This window comes from Alosa pseudoharengus, unplaced genomic scaffold (assembly GCF_046254945.1).
Source record: "Alosa pseudoharengus isolate Yale_2024_CS ecotype anadromous, Long Island Sound unplaced genomic scaffold, YU_APseudo_1.1 YU_APseudo_1.1_scf_3, whole genome shotgun sequence".
In the NCBI taxonomy this organism is placed as follows: Eukaryota; Metazoa; Chordata; class Actinopteri; order Clupeiformes; family Clupeidae; genus Alosa; species Alosa pseudoharengus.
This window is the reverse complement of record NW_027468718.1, coordinates 20864957-20886198: the sequence shown is the minus strand read 5'-3', so window position 1 is coordinate 20886198 and position 21242 is coordinate 20864957. Positions and strand designations below refer to the sequence as shown.

At 45.9% G+C, this 21242-nt stretch overlaps 1 protein-coding gene across 13 annotated transcripts in view; it reads right to left on the bottom strand.

The window, feature by feature from the left end:
* The window catches only part of LOC143100389 (bromodomain adjacent to zinc finger domain protein 2B-like), a 69345-nt gene extending 50550 nt beyond the window's left edge, over positions 1–18795 (bottom strand). For 4 of the 13 annotated variants that reach the window (XM_076263519.1, XM_076263527.1, XM_076263532.1 and 1 more), the window contains exons 1-2: positions 18460–18792; positions 8345–8391 (exon numbers count right to left, since the gene is read on the bottom strand). The gene's annotated coding sequence lies outside the window, so the exon portion shown is untranslated. Of the gene's footprint in view, positions 1–8344; positions 8392–18459 lie in introns of all 13 variants that reach the window. The other 9 variants (XM_076263523.1, XM_076263528.1, XM_076263522.1 and 6 more) reach the window with 6 other exon arrangements.
* Between the last annotated feature and the right edge of the window lie 2447 nt (positions 18796–21242).

Here is a 21242-nt window from a genome sequence, read left to right as displayed (position 1 = left end):
CCTGTTACCGCACCTTCCCTGTGCCCTCTCTGAAAGTGGTGTGCAGCAGGGCCTGAAAAAAAACAGCCAGGAGTTGTGAGAGCCTAGCGAGGCTGGCCCCCGTCACATGACCACGTTCACCTTCGGCACTCAGCTAAAGAACACGCCACTCCAAGGTGGAGAGCAGCAGCAGGGCGGAGGCCTCAAGAAACCACAAGGCAGATACTCATAATAGCCTACTCCTTCAAAACTGCAGTTAATATAGTACCAACTCACAGCTAGTTTAGCCATGTTTAGGGTTTAATCTGATCTGAAGCAAGAGTATTCAATTAAGACTCATTTACTCAAGAGAGCTGATGTGAAATAAAGACTTTCACCCCCAAGGTCAGCCCAGGTCCCCTGCATTCAGTCCATGTCTTGTTGACAGGCCTTTTCTCTAGGTTCATATAGTCTTGCACACCACTGTGAGGCCTTGGCTGCAGCATGACAGTTCATGACAGTTCATGGCGCCTACTACACAGGCCCACTCTTCATGAGGAAAGACAAAGAGTTCCTAATGGAAATACAAAGCGCTGCCTGTTAAAGTCTTTGCCACACACACAGTGAGAGAAATCTACCCCGAGAAGCATATTAGGCCGAACAGGACCAGTGAAGGCCCATTCTAGTGCCTATTCCGGCAAGAGTCATTGAAACCCTGAAGATGGATGCTCGGGAGTCGGACCACAGAAGACCAGCTTGAGGAGTGTCGGAGCGGCCGGAACCATAAAGCAGCGTGCGAGTTGAGCTCACTGGCAGGTTAATCGGACTGTAAAAGCGCTTAACTACTCCAGAGCAAAGTGCGAGGGGAGCCAGGATGCAGCATCAGTAGGCAAAGCCACTGTCCACGTTTACAGCCGCGGAAAATACAGACATCGCCGGGTGAGATAGTGCAGGTAGCACGGCCATGCTTTCACTTGAGCACCATAATAAAGCTGTCCTTGAGGAAGCTGATGCCTTGATTCCGCTGCTGTTTTTGTTGTCGCCGTTATTTTTTTACACCCCTCAGGCGATTTTGAATAACATTATAATGATAAACACAAGAGAGCTTTTATGTTGCTGGGGGAGAAAGAAGAAAGCAGCAATCTTTTTTTCTTCTTCTTTTTTTTAATAAAAAAAAAAATAAAAATTACACGATGATGGAAATACGGACCTTTACATTTGAAACACGTTTGCAATAGTGGAAGGAGTGGCTTGAACATCTGTTGAAATAATCCAGTTTGAAGGTTGCCTGAAAAAACTGCAGAAAAATCAGGCAGCGCATCCTGAAACCTAATGCATCTCATGGCAATGACGGCCATTTCCTCAACACATTAGTGAAATATGACATACTTTCACAACGTCCGACCGTTCATTACATTCACAGGATCCTTTCTCGCACAAGAAAAATGACAGCATTTGACAGCTATTCTTTAACAAAGTAGGAGCAAAATCCGCTGGTCAAAACAATAATAGGACGGCTGTCTCTCCCTGAAGACAAAGCAGACTGGCGAGAGCGACCTAACACCTTTTACCAAATTAAACTGCATCTGGTTTGAATGACAATTTCTACAATCGAATTAATTGTGAAGCCTCGGTGATGAGCACCGAAGAAAAGCTTTTTCTCTCCTTTTCTTTCCTCCCCCCTTCTCTCTCCTCCCCAGACGGTCCTCAATCCAAACATTTTCCCTCTGAATATACAGGCCGCGAAAGATACAATATTCATTTTGGTGCAGGAGAACAGCCCATGCATAACAATGAGGTGCACTAATGAAATCAACCATCAACCTGCAATACATACATTAAAACCAGGACCTCGTGTCACTGGCTTTTTAGCATCATTTGTTCTCCCACAACGTTTTTTTCCCCCTGACCTTTCGGTATTTAGTCTCACCAAGAATTTGCCCTGAGCTAAGAATTATGATTGCACGTCGTTGTGCTGTACTTCAAGGCATATGTCTGTAATATCTTATGTCAAAATGCTGTGTAGATCATCACTAATTCTGTTCACAGACAGAAACCAGAGACCATTCCTGAAAAATATGCTTTTTTTCATGGATTACAAGCGGGGGGAAAAAGCGTACAATTCTAGTGATGCCAGATATCACAGTCCTAATCCTACAGTAATCATTGCTCAAAGTCTGGCTGTTTACCCTCTGCCTAAACACTTAAACTTCCTCCACTCACTGTCGTCTCTAACAGAGTGCTCAAGTCATTAAAGGTAATCCATTACAAATCTTGTTTAACGATCAGGGGAGTTTAGGCAAATTAATTATCCTAATTGTTCGACAGGACAGGATAAATACAGTTGAGTAAACTCTCAAAATAGGATTTTCACATGGTTTGGCATGCCAAAAACTGCTACCGTTGACGGTTTTGTTTTTATATCAACAAACTGTGTATTTGGTTAAATATGGAGTAGGGGAGAACCTTGACGCTTTCCAATGAACAAACACTAGGCCTCCATCTCTAAGAAATAAAAACACAGCACTGAGCCAAACCAGACAGACTGCAATACTGTAATTGTAGGTTTCATCTGAGAAAAAAAAAAAACAAACGGTTGAGTTGCGTCAGCAAACAGTTGTTGTGATACACTGCCCAGAAAAAGAGAAGAGAAAAGAAAGAAGAACAGACGACAAACACAACACATTCCTCCCCCACCTTTACTGCACACACACACACACGACTGCAGAGAGAGCAGCTCCCTGCCACCCCATACATTCCTCCCCCATGAAAATGGGCATTTTGATCCTTTTCCACATTCCTTGTAAACAATGGGAGCGGGATAATTGATCAAAGTGCGCCGGGGATCCCTGCGAGGAGGGGAAGGTCACCGCCCGCACACCGCACTGATAGGGGGAGCAGCGTGCGGATGCTCCCGAGCTGCCATTTTTCTTCCCTGACAAAGACTCCATCTGCCACCGAGCCATTTGCAGCCGCCGAGTCAGAATATCAATGATTTCCAACCATTCTGCAAGTCTGCGTTCACCTTGGCGTCACCTCTAACAGACGTCTGAGAGCTGACGGCACAGATCCTCTCTCTCTCTCGCTCTCTCTCTCTCTCTCTCTCCCTCTCTCCATTTCTCCTCCGCTCGCTCGCTCACTCACTCCCTTCTCTCTGTAGGCACCGCAGGGCTGCCAGCACGGCCCTCATCCAGCTAAGTGGCATTTATGCAGCTCCTGGAAGGATAGCTTTTTATCTGCACTGATATTATTGGAAGCATTTTCGATCTGTGGGACGGCAGAGGCTGCAGTATTTCCACAGTGTTTCTCCGCTCCAAGATGAGAGTTGGACTCCAGGGGGGGGGGGGGGGGGGAATTAAAGAAGGGGATGTATTGGACAGGCCGAAGAAGCTGTCGGAGGATAGAATAGAGCGATCACTAGTTTCGTGGCAGGTCTTAAGCGTGTTTAGACCTTGCAGTCGGGTGCTTAAAGGGGCCTGGGTTACATTCTGTACCCCCCCACCCTACCCACACTCTTGGAGGGCCAGAAAAAAAAACCCTACCCCCACACTCTGCCTGCCTCTGGCTCCCATCGCAGTGCCAGCGCCGAGAGTGGGGGGGATGGCCGGCAGCTGGCCCTGAACATCCAAATGATACTAAAGGAAATTCAATTTTCCCCCCCTTCACCATCTGCACAGCAAACCACAGAGAGGCACTTATGGGCCGCAGCGACTTCCATTAAAGGCGACCGGCTCCCAGGCCCGTCCCAGAATTTGCTCTGCCCCTGCCCAGCCTGCCCCGGGCCCTCTCTCGCTCTGACCCTGTACCCTTCAGGAGAGGAAGCGGGCCCGATTAGTTCTAGTTTATTGACGACAAATTAGCCTTGGTGAAAGCAGCTGGCTGGTGCTCATTGTGCGCAGCATCCACAGGTCTGTGTAATCACCTCACCGATTTGTACTGTTGCTATATATCGACCAAAAAAAAAGGGATATCCTTCATAAAACAAACAAAACAAAACAAAACAAATACACAAAACAACAAAAGAAAGAGATGAAGGGAAGCTTGAGGATTACACAATTACAGGGGGAGGTCCCAGTGCAAGGGCATTCTTGAGCCTCTAAGTGGCCTGTCTGGGCCCTTGACTTTCGCAGCTCCCCCTGGCTGGAGGACATTGGGCATATTTCTGCAGGGACATGGTGAACAGTAAGCCCATTCGCAGCACGCTCCCTAAGTGGCTTAACGGGAAGCTCCAATACTAAGCAGCGTAATGCTGCCATTAGGACACACGAGCGACGCAGCGTAGCTCCGATCGGCTTGTGTGCATATCTGTTGGTTCCAGCTCAAGGCTCTTCCTCCCTCCCTCCCTCCTTCCCTTCTTCCCTGACTGCTTCTCTCTGTAAGATGGGGGGAAAGCTGGAGAGGTGTCGCTCCCTGACCCCCCCCAACCCCCAGACGACTGAAGCTCCTTCGTTCCTTCGGAGATCCTCTCCAACAGCAGGCGTACGTTCGATGGCTCATAGAGCCCTGGCAATGCTTGACCCTGCAGCTGCCTATTTTCAACGGAGCAGCAGAGGACTCAACCACCTACATCCCTTACCCCCCCCCCCCCCCAATCTCCACGAGACACAAATCTCCCCACAAAAACCACCAGCGCAGCGCCAAATCTCTGCACAGTCGGAGATGACCCCCTCCCCTACCCACTGCCTCTCTTTATGCAGATGAACCACTCACTCCAGTTGACCTGCAATCACAAATGCCAGAGGAGAAAGCTCCGTGGATGGCAGGGGGGGGGGGGAATAAAAAAAGCCGCTTCACAGCAGTGGCTTCTATTTTTTTTCAAAGTAGCACCTTTCAACCCTGCCGTACAGTGCGTTTGCCCTTCTCCGGCACATAAATAATTCTCTCTGTTTGTACACATTAGCCAGGCGGAGAGCTCCGGTAGCACGGCGGAGGTGAGAGGATGTGAGCGGAGACGCTCGCGCCCCAAACACACTATCGATTCCCCGGGCCGCCAGGATGAATGCCCTCTCAGGAGAAGCGTTGATGAATGGCCTCATTTAGGCCGATCAGGACCCTGTTTGTCATTCATCATTTCTTCGGCATATTTGTTTATGCCTGCTGCATTGAAAAAAAAAAAAAAGGAACTCATTGAGGAAAAAAAAATAGGGCCTTTAAATTAGATACGGGCCCTGTACAGGATGTCTGAGGAGAGCTTGTGTCCGACCGCCTTGTGGAAAATGGTGGGCGCTCAACGTATGTCTGACACGCCGCTTAACACGGGCGCATGACCGGCCCAACGGTGCAGCTACAAGATGATTTTGCCTCGACGAAACCGCACACAGATGTGGCTGAGGGGTCACATTCACAAATGAGCCACCCATTTCACCCTAGCTTCCTAGAACAAACCTACTAACTACGTCAACAGCTTTTAAAAAGATAAAGAAAAGAAGAAGAACAAAACAAAAAAAAACATCTAAAACCGGTTTCATCTCAGCGTGTCCTTAATGACGAGCCGACCGCATTAGACACGCTCCTTTGGATAGCTGGGAGTGCATTAATGGGCAGCCGGAGCAGAAAGACGGAAATGTGGGAGTTTGCACATATGCAAATAGCCCCCTCTAAACGACATGAAAGAACATTAAGTTAGGCAGACTGCGCTCATGGCTAGAGAAAAAGCCTGGCTCTGGAACTCTGACCAACTGCCAGAGAAGGAGAGAGACAGAGAAAGAGCGACAAGGAAGGAGGGAGGAAGGAAAGGATGAAGGGAGAGAGGGAGCGAGGGGGAGATGGAAGAAGGGCAGGAGGGAGGGAAAGAGGGAAAGAGGGAGGGAGAAGGAGAGAGCGAGCGACTGACGCAATCCAATCTGAAGGCTTGGTGTCTGTCTCTCGCCGGCCACCCGCTGCTCCTGACCTTCGGGATGTGTTCTGTTCGCTCCGTGCCTCTCGCCCGCCGAGCTCTGCGTTAGTCATTAAAACACCTTGCATTCCAGACCCACTCAAGTGCATCTCTTTCAGATAAGCAGCGCCGCTCCCCTTCACAGCGCCAGTGCAGAGGTGCGGCCGAGCATTCTGATGGGACTCGCGTCGCCTCGCGCTGCGCCGGCACACACACACACACACACACACACACACACACACACACACACTGCCATCATGGCTGGCGCTGTGGCATTTCTGACACAAGTCACCCCGTGTTTTTAAAAAAAAAAAGAGAGACCTTGAAACACACAGACAAACAGGAAAAGGAGGAGGAGGAGGAGGAAGAGGAGGAGAACGGCCGCAAAAACATTTGGTGTCCAAAGTTCAATCAATCTGAAATGCCTTGAAATGCGCGCACCCGTGGTATTTCTGGGGGGAAATGATTTGTTATTCAATCAAGCTGCGTGGATCAATCTCCAAGAGGCCCCTGAAACCATGGCATTGTGATTGAGGTTTGACAAGGGATTTTTCATCAGGTCTCTTTCGCCCCTCTCTCCCCTCCCTCCTTCTCTCTCTCCCTCTCTCTCCTTCCTTCTCTCTCTCTCTCTCTCTCTCTCTCTCCTCTAAGCTCAGCCAGGCGCGGGGGAGAAAGGGGAGACGGCTTCAGTATTTACTACCACATCATATTACACAGCCACAGCAATCTGTTAGCCATTCTGCTCTCATCACAGAACACAGTCTTTGAAGCCACACCGTTAACTGGAAGAGGACATAAATATTTAAAAAAGAAGAAATAGAAAATCAGACCGGTATAACAGCAGCAACCCGTCTATCTACGCCAAACACACAAACACACTCACTCTACACACCTATACACACGCGCAAACACCCACGGTGACTGTGATCTCCGTGAAATACACTAGTCGGTAGGTGTCCCCTCCCCTCCTTGGCGAAGCCTCCATGCTGCTCTGAGCATCAGGAGCCCGGGCTGCCAGGCAAACTGAAGGTTACTGATGACTCTCCCTGTAAATCCTGGGAGGTTTCCATTACACCCAGCCTGCAGTAGATCACAGATGATGGGGCTCCTCCACCACGCAGGGCTCAGCCTGGACTCCCACCCCCACCACCACTACCACCGACCGCCCACCGCCCCAGCCGCACCCGCTCTCACCACGCCTGGGGACCCCGTGGTGCCATGACCCGGCAGAGGGGGTGGAGGAGGAGTGGGGCGGGGGGGGGGGGTCACGTGCGTTAAGCGCCTGCCTGTGTTTGTCCCAAAACAGACACTGGCTGATACATCACTGCCAGTCACACACTCTCAGAGGAAAGGGTAAGTGTTAAGACACACTCTCACTATCTATCCACCTCTCTTTCTTTCTCTCTCTCTCTCTCTCTCTCTCTCTCTCTCTCTCTCTCTCTCTCTCTCTCTCTATTCACTTCTCTCCCTCTCTATCCACCTCTCTCTCCCTCTCTCTATCCACCTCTCTCTCTATTCACTTCTCTCCCTCTCTATCCACCTCTCTCTCTCTCTCTATCCACCCCCCCTCTCTCTCCCTCTCTTATCCACCTCTCTCTCTCTCTCTCTATTCATCTCTTTTCATCTCTCTCGCCAGACGAACATGTCAAGCTTCTTGTGTAAATATGACAAAATGCTCGGTGGCCGTATAGTCTTACAGACACCTGCAGAGCTGGACTTCAGTCTAACAATTAACACGAGCCGTCCCTGTGCGAGGGGCCAGGAAACTGGACGTGTGCGATGTAAACATGTGTCAGACATACTCGTGAGTTTCTGCAATTCTCTGGTCAAACAAGCGGGGCCCCCATATGCCATGTGCTAATGATTACCGGTTGGGGGGGTAGTGGTGGTGGGACGCTGGGACTGCCTGTCTGTCTACAAGAGGTGAACGAGACCGCCACTCTGGAGATTCGCATCAACACTGTTTGAGGGTCCGAGCGATCATTTACGGAGTCAGTCATGCGGCCCCTTCATTCAAACGCGGGGATATGCAAAAAAGGAAGCACTTTCAAATTCGGGAAAAACAAAGAGCAAAGGCGCAGCTCGGGATCGGCCAACGCTCCGGTTTCACCAATTACTCCAATTTGGCTGACAGTAATTTATTTGGGAAAACAAAAAAAAGAGCCTCCTTTTCACACATTTTTCTCCTCGACTTTGACATGCTAATTACATTCAAGCAAGAGTCTAATCAGCGATGGGGAAAAAAGGAGAGTAGACAACAGTGTGTGATGTTGCACAAACTAATTTCCACAGAGAAGGACCTGGTTAAATTTAATTAGGTAGGCTGGAGTCTCACTCTGGAATAATGCTTACACCTCACATGCAAGATGCCGACATAGTTGCTCACTTTGTGGTGCACCAAATGTGAATGTTAATTTGGGGGAAAAAAAGAAAATGAAAAAAAAGTCTGATAAACTGTCAAAAGGTGGATGATGAAACATCAGAATGCAGTGGGTGCGACTAAACACTTACTGTTCCAGAAAGCCCTCAGCTCTGTGACATCACTGCCCTCCTGCAAACTGAACAGAGAGAAAAGACAAGTCAGCCGGGGTTGCTATATTTTATTGATTTATTCATTTCGCCATAATTCCTCCCTGAAAGGCCCCATGAAAATAAAATAAAAATGCTAATTTGGTACAGCGTAGGCCCCCGAGGGGGGATACCCTATCCATTTCAACATCGACTGAAAATCAAAGCGCCCTGGCGTTATGGTCATGTGGAGAGATCAAACAAAACAGGGGCCTCGCCGGTCGGGAGAATGACAATTGCACGAGCCATAAAACTGCTTTGCCAGTTCCAACACACAAAATGACTGCCACGATTAAACCTGTTGGAGCAACTCAGTCGCGCAGAAACCCAGTGGCTATAGGGATGGCATTGTATGCAGTCATTGCAGGGAGAGAGAGGGGGGGGGGGGGAGAGAGACAATTATCCTGATGTCATTTTTGCCGAGGAGACGAGGCGGCTCAACGTGACCATCCCCTGGTGTCTCCGCTCTCACGTTGCTGGAGTGGCTGCGTCACATCCCTGTGTGAGCCTGACACCGACGGACCTAATCTCAGCGACTAGCCTACACAAATCTCCCCCTTTCTCTCGCTCTCTCATTTTCCCCCCTCTATCTCTCTCTCTCTCTGTGTGTCTTCTCTTTCTTGCTCTATCTCTCTCCCTCTCTTTCTCTCTCCATGTTTTCTCTTTCTTGGTCTCCCTCTCTCTCTCTTTCTCCATGTCTTCTCTTTCTTGCTCTCTCTCTCTCTCTCTCCCTCTCTCTCTTTCTCTCTCCATGTCTTCTCTTTCTTGGTCTCCCTCTCTCCCTCTCTGTCTTTCTCTGTCTCTCTCTCCATGTATTCTCTTTCTTGCTCTCTCTCTCCCCCTCTCCCTCTTAGCCAGTGAGCACCAGATCATTCTGCTCGAAGATGTTTATCGCCAGGAAACAACAGCACTTGCATAAGCGTTTCTGGCGAGCCAGCAAGTTTCTATTATTTTCATTAAATTTTTCCATGTGGGCCGGTGTTCAAGGTGTATTGTGTGTGTGTGTGTGTGTGTGTGTGTGTGTGTGTGTGTGTGTGTGTGTGTGTGTGGGGATAGAGGGGCAGCGATAGCTGTAGCAGTAGCAGCAGTGGGAGCGCTTTAGCGCCGGTGTCAGCAGCAGACTTAAGTACACGTGATTTACAGCCCCCCGCACATCGCTCAAACACGCCACCACCTCCTCACCCCCACACCCCCCCCCCACCTCCACACCCCCTACTGTCGGCCCTGTCCACGCAATCTGTCTAAAGGACAACTGCAGGAGCACGAGGGGGCCAGAGGAAGCACACATCATTTGCGCCGGCACTACAACAGATAATTACAGAGAGGCGCTGCCGTCGACAGCCACGACAATAATAATAATAACGACGGCCGCGTTATGATAATGATCATCATCACTTTAGGACTTTGTTGACCTACTAAACACCCTTAATATCGAGCCGACGAGCTGCTGGGGAGAGGAAGCTCAATCACACGCACACACACACACACACCTCTATTAATGACAAAGGAAAAACAAAACAATGCAAAACGCAATAGCCACACCATTTTGTCTACATTTATTTAAGCGACGAAAGTGCGGATGAGCCATGCAGGGCCACAAAGGATGGGCAAATTATTCCTGGTGGCCTTGTCAGCTGCTTTTATAAATAATGGGCTACTATCCGAAAGAGAGAAGGGATTCCACTTATGTGTCACATTACAGTCCAGAGCTTGTTTTGGTGCTTGCAGCAATGCCTTCTTAGTGGCAGACTACAAGGCGGTAAGCTATCTGTCCACTGCATTTTAGCGGATGTCCTTGTTCTGTTTACTCTCAGCAGATGCCGCAGAAGAGGGGAGAGAGGGAGAGAGAGAGAGAAAGGGGGAAAAAAAATCACCTCAATTCAATCAGTGCAATCCTGCAGTGTGTGGCTGACATTTCCCAGCTCGGGCTAATGCTCTCTCAAAATGGCTTCGAGCCCATTACCACTACCTAAACAGTGTTCCTCCATCTTCATGACTGGAATCATTCAGCCTCTAATTGATTAATCCATCCCTATTTAATCATCTTTTGTCTGAACAGAGAGACAGTGAGCGCACTGCATGTGTATTCGTCTTGCTCCAATTTGTGCGCATTTTTGCTAAGACATGGACGGGGCCCTCTCGGATGCCTCGGTCGCCTGTGTGGCCAGGCCGTCCGGGTGAGCCGTGTCAAGGAGGGCGGGCGATCGTTACGCAATGGCAAGCCATTCCATATGTTTCCCCTCAACTGTAAGCTTTATGGAAATTACCACCAGATGAAGAAAACATGCGAGAAAACACATCTTGGAAAACACTCCCTATTAGTCTGAGTTTCATGTGTGTGGCAACCCCCTAGAATTGTCTTTTTCAGAAATGTTGGTGAATTTGAAAAGCCAACAGAATTCCCGCCACCCAGTTTTGGTCTGCCCTCACTTCTTCTTGATGAACTGTGTGTGAAAAAGGAAACACTGAGTGAGTTTTCCCACACAACCCAGCAGAGCAAAAAAAGCATAAGGGGAACTGAAGGCAGGAGGACACTTGAGAAGAAAAGAGAATCAACCATCTTGTATCGAGTAAAACACAAGCCATGGCCACTGACATGGAGGGGGAACTCTACTCACAGACAGAAAGAGAAAGAGAAAAGGAAAGACAGAGAAAGAGAAAGACAGAGAGAGACAGAGACAGAGACAGAGACAGAGAGTGAGAGAGGGTGGAAACAAGATACTGCTAACGGATCTTCAGCCGACGGAGATCTAAAATAACACAGAACAAAGATGAATGTCGGGGCCAGGATGGATCCTCAGCAGGCAAGTGGACACAGCTTCAAAGCCAGGAGAGCAGCAGCAGCAGTGTGATTAAAACACACACACACACACACACACACACACACACACACACACACACACACACACACACACACACACACACACACACACACACACACACACACACACACACACACACACACACACACACACACACACACACACACACAAAAAAAACTGGGCCTGGGGTTTCCATGGCGGGGCGAGTGAAGGTCAAACTTTTGACCAACACAGCTGTTAGGGGTACCCACAGGACGACAACCCAACTCATTTCTCACCTCCCGTTCCGTCTGTCAGACGCTAAGAGCAAAATCAGATGCTCTATGAGCTCAAGCACCACTTTACCCTCCCTTGTACCAGATCTTTTTCCCCAAACTGGAAATTCCCCATCATTTCAGAGGTCTTAAGTGCTCTGAACTAGCACACATATTGGAGCAGCACTATTTTCAATATGACCAGATAATAGGTGTATTGGTCACACACCAATCACATACTGTAAGTTTCACGCCAAGTTTCTTGGTCTTGTTCTTTTCTCTGGTGGGCTAACATTACTCTGAAATGCCTTTTTACGTTCATTTGTCTAAGGTGCTTCATATAAAAACACATAGGTGCTGTGCATAAGACTATATATTGTAGGAAAAAGCCTGCCGGGCACACCAATATGTAGCATATGTGTTGGCTAAAAAAATTCTGGCCCCCTGCCTCTTTCGGCTGCACTTCCATCATGTGTCTCAATGAGAAACTCCAGAGGGGGATCAGTACGGGGAGTCATCGTCTGTGTGAGGAATATTGAGACGTTCTGACAGGTGAGGAGGGGGGGGGGGGCAGAGTTCTGCCCCACGGGAGACTGAATGACGTTAGGAGGAGGAACGGAGTCGTTTCCTAAAAGAAGCCACTGCTCCTGCTAGTATGCTTAAATTAGCTCTAAATATTTGGATTGCACTGGGGTGTTCACACACAGGATCCTCTCGTAGCCTGGAGGAGCCAAGATATTTCTCTCTCCTCTCTCTCTCTCTCTCTCTCTCTCTCACACACACACACACCGACACGCACACACTTGCACAAATACACACACAGACACGCACATCAATAGCAACCAAAGAGCAATGAATACTCCCATTTATACCTCACCTACAACAGGTCTTTCCTGCCATTTCACCTGTGCCATTTTGCAAGGCGCACATCAGTTGAAGGGAGATGGGTATTACTTCTTTTATGCTCACATGTTTCATCCAGCGCCTGAGAGCAAAAAGGTCACTCCCAAGCCTCACATAAAGGTCTTCTCTAGGTAGCTCTTTGAACTGCTGCTAGGGCTGAGCCGTCTTGAGTTACAGCAGTCTTTCTCTGCTCATCATTTCAACCGAGAGGACAATGTAAGGCCTTCCAACAGCAGGACAAAAAAACAGAAAAAAAAAAAAAAAAAAAAAAAAAAGAGTAGTGCAGCATAATGAGTAATAACTAACCAGTGGAGTGGAGGTCCTCCAAAGACCAGCTTTTTCCCTCTTCCATCCATGAAAACAGCTGTAACACATTACAAAGTTTTCCCTCCTTTCCTGGCGAGTTAAGTGGCCGAGCATTCAGTGGCCTAACTCTCTCTCCCTCGTATATATCCAAGCGTTCAGACTTCCCCATGAACTCAACTCCGGAGCTCTTCCGTACAAACATGCAATCATGAAGAAATTCTCAGCTTGCTCAGCTCTTCAGCTGTGCAATCTCCAAAAAAAAAAAAAAAAAAGTGGGCTTATAGGATCCAAAACAAATGCTGTGTGAATGTGATGAAGGGAAACGGGTTTATCTTGCCTTCTGTCATCAGAGGTTTTAGCATATGGACACAGAGGCTCTTGCGCAGTTTTTAGTATGATTACTGATATGAGTCAGATGCAGGCTTCCTGGTGCTGGTGTTATGGCACGACTTCATACAGACAAGTCAATTCCTAAACCGCCCTCTCTTTTAGTGTTTGAGCAATACAGACCAGCTTGGCTCTGTATAGCGTACTCCACCAGCCTACATGTTCACACCCATTAGCCTAAAGCATACTACAGAACAGCACTCCCTTCGAATTCTAACTTGCTGTAGCTTCAGAAGTGTGTGTGTAACGCGTGTGTGTGTTGGGGGACCGTCCTGCCCCTCTGTTATTCATCTTCATGCCCAAGCAGAGGGTGTTGTCCATGTACACGGAGAGTGCGACCTGTCTAGACGAAGGCGGCCATGCAGCAGCTACAGATTATGATGAGGCGCACGTCCTTTGCTTTTTTTATATATTTAAAAAAAGGGGCCGAGTGCCTCATGACTCGCCTCTCCCCTCGTCTCCTTGCAAAAAAAAAAGGAATGCGACTGCAGCAGGACCTGCAAGCGCAGCTAGAAAGGAAAGCCTTTGTGGCCGCAGTGACCAGGTTTTAAATGTGGGAGGATCAATAAATAAAAGGGGAGCTTCTGCTGAGGCGCAATCTCTGTGTGTGAGTAGAATGGCTTATAATAGCCTGGCCGCCCCGGAACGGCTGCGCGCCTCTTGAACCAGCTGTCCCTGAATTATGAATATGCAGCCCTGATTCACCGGCAGGCAGACACGGGCAAGACATGGGCAGCCGGGCTGCACCCGAGGCCCCGGCAGTTTCGGCGTGTCTGACATGCGGTTCCAGCTAAGGATGCAAATAGCAAGCAAGCAGCCCAACAAATAGACAAAACTATTGGCATTTCAAACATCGGAGCCATTATCACAGCAGGGGCGGCTCCATCATTGGAGGAGCGTTCCTTCCTCCGACTCCGCCAATGTATGACAACTATCACCCGGAGAAGGAGGAGGTTCAAAAAACGTCTACAAGAAGGATGAGACGGAGGCAGAGAGAGGGGGGGGGGGGTGAGCAGGGGAGAGAGAGAGAAAAACATAATCTCCCTGACATATTCCTAATAAACCATCTCTCCACACACCTCTAGCGCTCATCCAATCAGAAAGTGTCAAACCTGACCTACAAAAGGACTCGTGTCTTAAATGTTTAAAAACATCAATCTCCTCCCCACCCCCCTCCATTCTAAAAGAAAAGAAAAGACAGAAAAACGAGAGGACATTGAATTATACAGTATTAACCTCTGGGGTTTGCATACAAAGACCTGGGATTTATTTATGCCTGTGTATTAAGAGGCCCACTCTGCTGTTCTTTACAGTGAACCGGCTGCCAATTTGATGAACCTCTCAGCCCTCAGCAGGAGTTCAGCGTCTTTGATTAATGAGTGCAAGCTTGTGGAAAAGGGTAAGAATAGGGAGGAAAAAAGGGGGTGGGGAAATGCTAAGAAGAGGGTGAAAACGCACAATTATTGCCAGGCCTCTATCAGGATGGCTGCCACAATTACTGATGGGTCGGGTTCATCTTTTTAAACAAAAACATTGGGGGTCCCTTTTCAAATTCCAAAAAGACGCAACCAAGAGTGAGAGAGGCTAGAGAGAGAGAGAACAAGGAAAAGAGTGGAAGCCCTCCAACACCCTTATCCAGATTTATTTAATGGCATCACACTCAAGCACGATACAGTGACTAGCCTAATTCATTGGAGGGCCAAATTATCCCAAAGTACAACATGTTTTACCTTCTCAAAAGACCCACTTGACCCAACAAATAGTTTGAACAACACCCACTTAAGAACTCAAACTTTCTTTTTCAATAACGGCATAAGATTAGATGCCTTTCTTTAAATTAAAACATAATGACTCACAGGGGCTCGGTGGTAATAAAAAGTAGCGTAAATATCAACACTGAAATAAATTAGCTTTTAAACTGCAGTAGGCCAGAAAAAACCCTTTCAACTAGCAGGTATTATGTATGCATTAACAGTTGGAATATGACTAAATCTGCACCTCAGAATGAAATAGCCAAGACATAAAGCAGCGATAGCCTAACCTGCAAGTGACCACTGAGAGATCACATTTAAAGCTGCTGCTTTAAGCAATATTTTACAACGTTCGGCTACTGTTCATTTTTCTCCACTTCCTTAAAAAAAACAACATGATATTCAAAACACTCAAATGGCACATTACTATTTTTCATCAAGTTAAACAAATGAGTGCCGAGGCCTATGATTCGCTGTAATGCATTATTGTCCTTTAACTCCGAGACTATTTCCAAGGACAAGAGCTCTGAATAAATATGAGGCGAAGGCGGTGACCTTCTAGCGCTGTATCTGGTTATTGGTTGATTCATTGGCAGTTACTGGAAGCATGCATAACACATCGGGACGGTAATCTGATTTATCTTGCTTCCTTTTGCAGCATGAGCCTTTTTAAATGACAGGCCTTAAGGAGAACATTGTTTATTGCCATTTCACCAGGCTGTGCACAATAGTTCATTACTATCAATTAAGCACCGGTATTTACAGAGGCAAATCAATCCAATCAGAGTCCCCGCAATAGCAAAGCACTGCCAAGAGTAACACACACGCTGCTTATGAAATCAATGACCCCAACAAACAAATAATGAGCTAGATTTGATATACGTAAGGTTTTCCTTGACACACAGGCATACAGCCAGCTATTCCTGATCCTTTTCATAACTTAACTTATGAAGCACATGCAGTTTAGAAGCGATCACAGGCGAAAAGAAAAAAAAACTTTTTTTGGAGAGACAAACAAATACCAAAAAGCCATCCATGAGAAAGATTCCCTGAAACTTGGCTTCCGTCTGTACTGTCAGCAGGAGTGTTGAGGTTTGTTTCGTTTTACACAGCCCAGACTTGCATCGTCCTAATGTCATTTCAGTTTAACTGAAGAAATGTAACATCCTGAATGCAGTAAGCCCCAGACAATTAACCTATTCCTTTCGGAATGCGTGAGGCTATTTAAGCCCAACTTTTACAAGACAGAGATTTATCATTCGTGGTGAGTTTGCAAAGCTACAGTAGGCCTAGAAAGAAAGAGAAGAAAAGAAAGAAAAAAACAGAACACCACAAACAAGCCCTGACAGCTCACTTGAGCAGAGGTACCAGCCTAACAACAATATTAAGGTCTTCTTTTGTGGCTTCAGCTGCACCACTATGGAAAGAAAAAAGGGGGTGGGGGGCAGCAACAATAGACATTAGGAGTCCAAACTCAGTGAGAGAGAGAAAGAGAAAGAGAGAGAGAGAGAGAGAGAGCGAGAGAGAGAAACTGTGTCTTTCGTCTTTCTATTGTGGGGGGTGGGTTCAACTCATTTCCACTAATGGTCTCTAAAAATCTCTCCAACATCAAGCAGCTGTCAAGTCAATCCATCAGCAGAGGGTGGAAAAAGAGCAAACCCCTAAGAAGAGAAAAGTAGCACATCATGCACGTTTGGCTAAATATTTGGTTCCTTAACAATACAGGGCAACTGAAAAGGAGGAGGGTATAGTAGCCTAGCCTGTCTAGCGACAGAGGGACAAGCAAGACACTTAGGCTCTCTGGAGAGCCAGTTGGATTGAATTAGGCTAGGAGTCGCTAATATCTGTGCAGACTGGAACTGACACAGCCAGGGCCCGCGTGCTGACTGGGAAAGACACTGTGAGGCCCCTGGTCTGTTAAGAGCGATGGGATGCTGCTGGGCAATCAGCACATCTGCCTGGTATGGTGCTGCAGCTCTGAGACGCAGAGACAACACCAAATCTTATTTTGCAACAAGGCTGACTGACTCTCTAATGAGATATCTTTTGTTTTCTATTGGTCTGCATACAATGTTGACTTTAAGAAAAAAAAGAAAACAGAATCTGTGCAGATTTCCTGTCAGTGAATCTCAATGAATGAATGAATCCTGCAATGTTCTTAATGAATGAATAAAAGTCCTGCAATGTGCCTAACTGAGTAGCCTTTTTAACTATCCACTTGTAAAAGAACTATAAAATGTTGACTCTGTTCCTCTTGCTCTGGGATACACACATCTAAATTAATTAAATACAAACACGTTAAAATAAAATAGGCTAGGCTACATTCATGTAAAAAAAAGGATGCACGCTTAGACTATGCCACCCACCTGTCACCAGCTTAAAATGACAACAATATTACGCCAGTATTTAGATATCACGTTTATTTCGTTTCCATTATTTAAAAAAAACTCGCATCATGTCTTATATCGTGCTGAAGTGAATATGTCATGCTTTCAACAATTAACTCATATCGGAAAAGACATTAAAACTTCACATGACGTCATTTCTGCTCTCCAAACATTTCATAACTTGGACTCTTTCAGAGCAAGAGGTAGGTTGCCTCTCTGAAGTTAACTATGAAGGAATTAAAAAATCACCCAAGATGGCGAGTGGCTTGTTGTTTAGAGGGCAGAAAAATGGAGGATATTGTAATATGCACAAAGGGATAAATTTCAACAACTCAGCCGGCCAGCAGCTGCCTCTCTTTATGAGGAAGCAGCACAAAAGATAAGAGAAAAGGAGAGCGTCGCACTGCCTTACGCAGAGTTCATTCTCCTATACCCCACAAATGGCAAATGTGTGCCCACTTTCAATATTATACTTTATAACCAGATGTGTCATTCGAGACTTCAATATTTATTTAGTTTGGCAAGTGAAGATTTCGAGACATTATGCCACTATCTCTGCGGACAAGCGTAACAGATTCAAGATAGCCCGGTTTCCATTAACGTTAGCGTGACTCGGTGCTCACACCAACCACCGATTCTTCTACTTGTAAAAATGTCTACGCATTTGAGTGAAGGCGACCGTGAAGGACAGTACTTTGTCAACAGTATATATTACCTATTTGGGTTCAAAAGGTTTGTTCTGGTCAGATCTGAGACACTTTCTGGTCCGCGAAGAACTGTTAAACCACGAGTGTATGGACACAAAGACAGTATCTATGGCTAGCCCGCTAGCAGCAGCAGTTGACTTTCAACCAAGTGTAATAGCCGTAATCATAAGCGTCAACATAACGTAGACATGAATCAAATTATGAAGTTTGAATAAGGACTAGCTAGCAAGTGCAACGAAACACACAGCACAACCAATATTGAGTGAAAGACGTTACAACGAAGCATGCGTATAACTTAGCGAACATATACTATATCTGACAAGTTTTATCAACCTGCACTATTAAAGAGAATTACGAAAAAGATCAAGCACTCGCCTGTCTGTGTAAGTAGCTAAGATAGTAAGGTGGCCGTTTAACTAAACAAATCCGGCTAATCGGTTCGGTCACTATCCTTGCTAGCTAATGAAAATGGCACGGAATGTTACCAAGGATCTATGAGAATAACGTACGCCAACACAAATTAAAACAAATTAAAACTCACCTTATGTTGACAGTTGTATGTATCTGACGTTATGTACTCCGTTGGACTCTCTTATGTCTTCATATAGCCTGATGTTTTTTTTTTTTCCCTTTTTCTTGATATTGAGAAATAGGTGTTGTTTTAGACCGGTAGCTGGAGATGATCAAGAGTGGAACTGGGCAGTAATTGAGTCTCCGTGCGTATGTGTGTTAGTTACTACCAGCAGATTGAAGGAGACTCTGCTCAAGGTTTATTCAGCTCCACTTCAAGGAATGGACGTGACGTCAGCCTCACCAGCTCTCTAACAATGAAAACTTGTATTGATAATAGCAGCTAATGCAGTTGTATCAACAAAATAGTCGACACAGGTGAAGTTCGCAAGATCCAAAAGTTGTAATCATTCAGGAAAAGCCTATGATTCAATTATCATCAAAGCTAAGTTACGTAGCCCAGCATTTTCCATTCATCTGCACAACACGGGAGGCAATTTGGAGCTGAAAGCGAAAATAAAACAAAGTAGTAGCGACATGTTTAACATGTGAATTATGTATGAGCACATAGACAGTCAGACAATATCCATTTTAGAGGTTCTGAGTGCGATCACAGCCAGTTTTGTAAATCTGCCAGGAAAATGTTAATTAATATATAGATCAACAAATTAACATGAAAAAAACTAGAAAAAATGTCAGATGACTTATTATCTTGATTTAAAAAAACTGACATGTAGGCTAGGTCTGAAAAGTATTGGATTGTGGGAATGTGAGATTAACAATGACTATATTAATAGAATATGGCTATGACTTTTAGATGTAGACTAAAAGATACTAAAAGGCCTACTTAAACACTGGTCACATGTTTTAGGCTACTTTGTCTCAAACTTTGTACAGAGAGAGGACCGCTCTTTTCACTGACTTGTGTTTCTTCTTTTTTTCCTTTAAGATAAATAAGATGAAACTCTACTTTCATGACAACTCATGACACCCCAGAACAGCCCTTTTATCTAATAGTAAGCCCACTACAGTTGGGCAAAGGCTACCATCTGTGCATAATTGCTCTGTGTGTGTGTGAGAGAGAGGGGCTTTTTTCTCCTTCTCTGCGAGTGAACAATCAGCAACAGGCTGAGCAGAGACCTTCTGACCTAGCCTGGATTTAAACAAGAAGGGAACCCAGATTATTATAGCCAACAAGCATGGGCTACACACAGAACAGCTAAATTAGGTCTAAAAGCCTATGGTAAGTTAAAAGCTACTTTATATTTGAGTGACACAAAAATCCAGTTGTGTTTTGCACAACTTAAACCACAAATGACTACAACACGAATGAGGAAGCCTGGTGCAGTGGAGTCAACGCAGACGTTCGTTACCCCATGAACATGCATGGGAAATTATCATGAATGAATCTGATTATTGACACAGATGCATCTTGCATCATGTCTGGACCCCCCACCAGTCACCCACAGACACACACACACACACACACACACACACACAGCGAACAAACACACACTCCAAGACCATCCTAGGTTCACAAGACACAACCTTCATGTAGAAAGCCTAGCATCAAGAGGGTAAATGAATATACTGGTAATAGAATGCAACATCGAAATAGTCTTTCCAGAATTAAAGCTGTGGAAGAAAGTCCTTACTCAGCTTCCTGAATTTAAAACAGCTTTGTGTTCTCGTTCACCGCCCTGTGTCGTGGTCATTGATTTTCTCTCTCTCTTTTTCTCCCTCTCTGTGTCCTCTCTCTGGGATGAGGGTCAGTTCAGACATTGCTTTCATAAGGAGAAGGATTAAACAACCTTGCTTAAATAATCAAATATGGCGGAGGAACAAGAAGAGGGTGAGAGAGAGAGAGAGAAGAAAAAAGCATTTGATCTATTTGTCACCCGGGCTGCTGGATGCTGGGATTTTAATTGTAGCAGAATAGCTTGATAGGAATAGTGGGGGAGTAAGCTCAGGGCTGTCATTACAGGAGCTTCACAGTCCAGACCCCTCTTACAGCCAATGAAAAATGTCAGCCTTACCTCAGTCATTTGTAACATAATAAGTGCAAGTACAATGACTGCAATGCAAGCACACGGGGGGAAGGGCAAAGAGTCTGTCTCAATCTCCATCTCCATCCCCATCCCCATCCCCTTAAAAGGGGATTTTAAAGTGTCTTGATTAGAAAGTCTAATGAGACAACTAAAAAAGGAAATAGTGAAGATGATCTCTCCAGAGACTGATGGAAAACAAATTAATGCGGTGATTTGGTTTTAATTATTATTTTTCTATTAGTCCATGGCAAGTCCACGAGACCCATCAGGCATAAAGCTGCTCTCAGATATTGATTTTTGGCTGACATATTCGGGAATACTGATTTTCAATGCATAGCATTATGTAATTCCATTAAAAAACAGACTCTTATAATATACAAAAAACATGTCATTCTCAGAGAGACATTTCTTTGAGCTTCATACAGTGGCTTCACAGAAAATAGGGCCTAAGGTTGAGGCATAATTGGATTTGTAGCCCTTCATGTTTGTCCCAAAAAACACTCACTGAAAATGTATGATATCTTATGAGTCAAATTATTGTGCACTAAAAGACAAAACAAATTAAACCAAGGTTTTGTTTTATTTGATGGGATTTATTTATGAGTAATTGCACTGTTCTTGCCAGGCTGGGCTTTGGGAATACACTGCTGTCATGTTCTACAATGCATTTCAAGTGGGGTGCCTACACACTATATGAAGTGATGCCATGGGAAAAGTACTCAAAAATGCAAAGTGTCTATGTGTCAGGGAGGGGTTTCTATCTGTA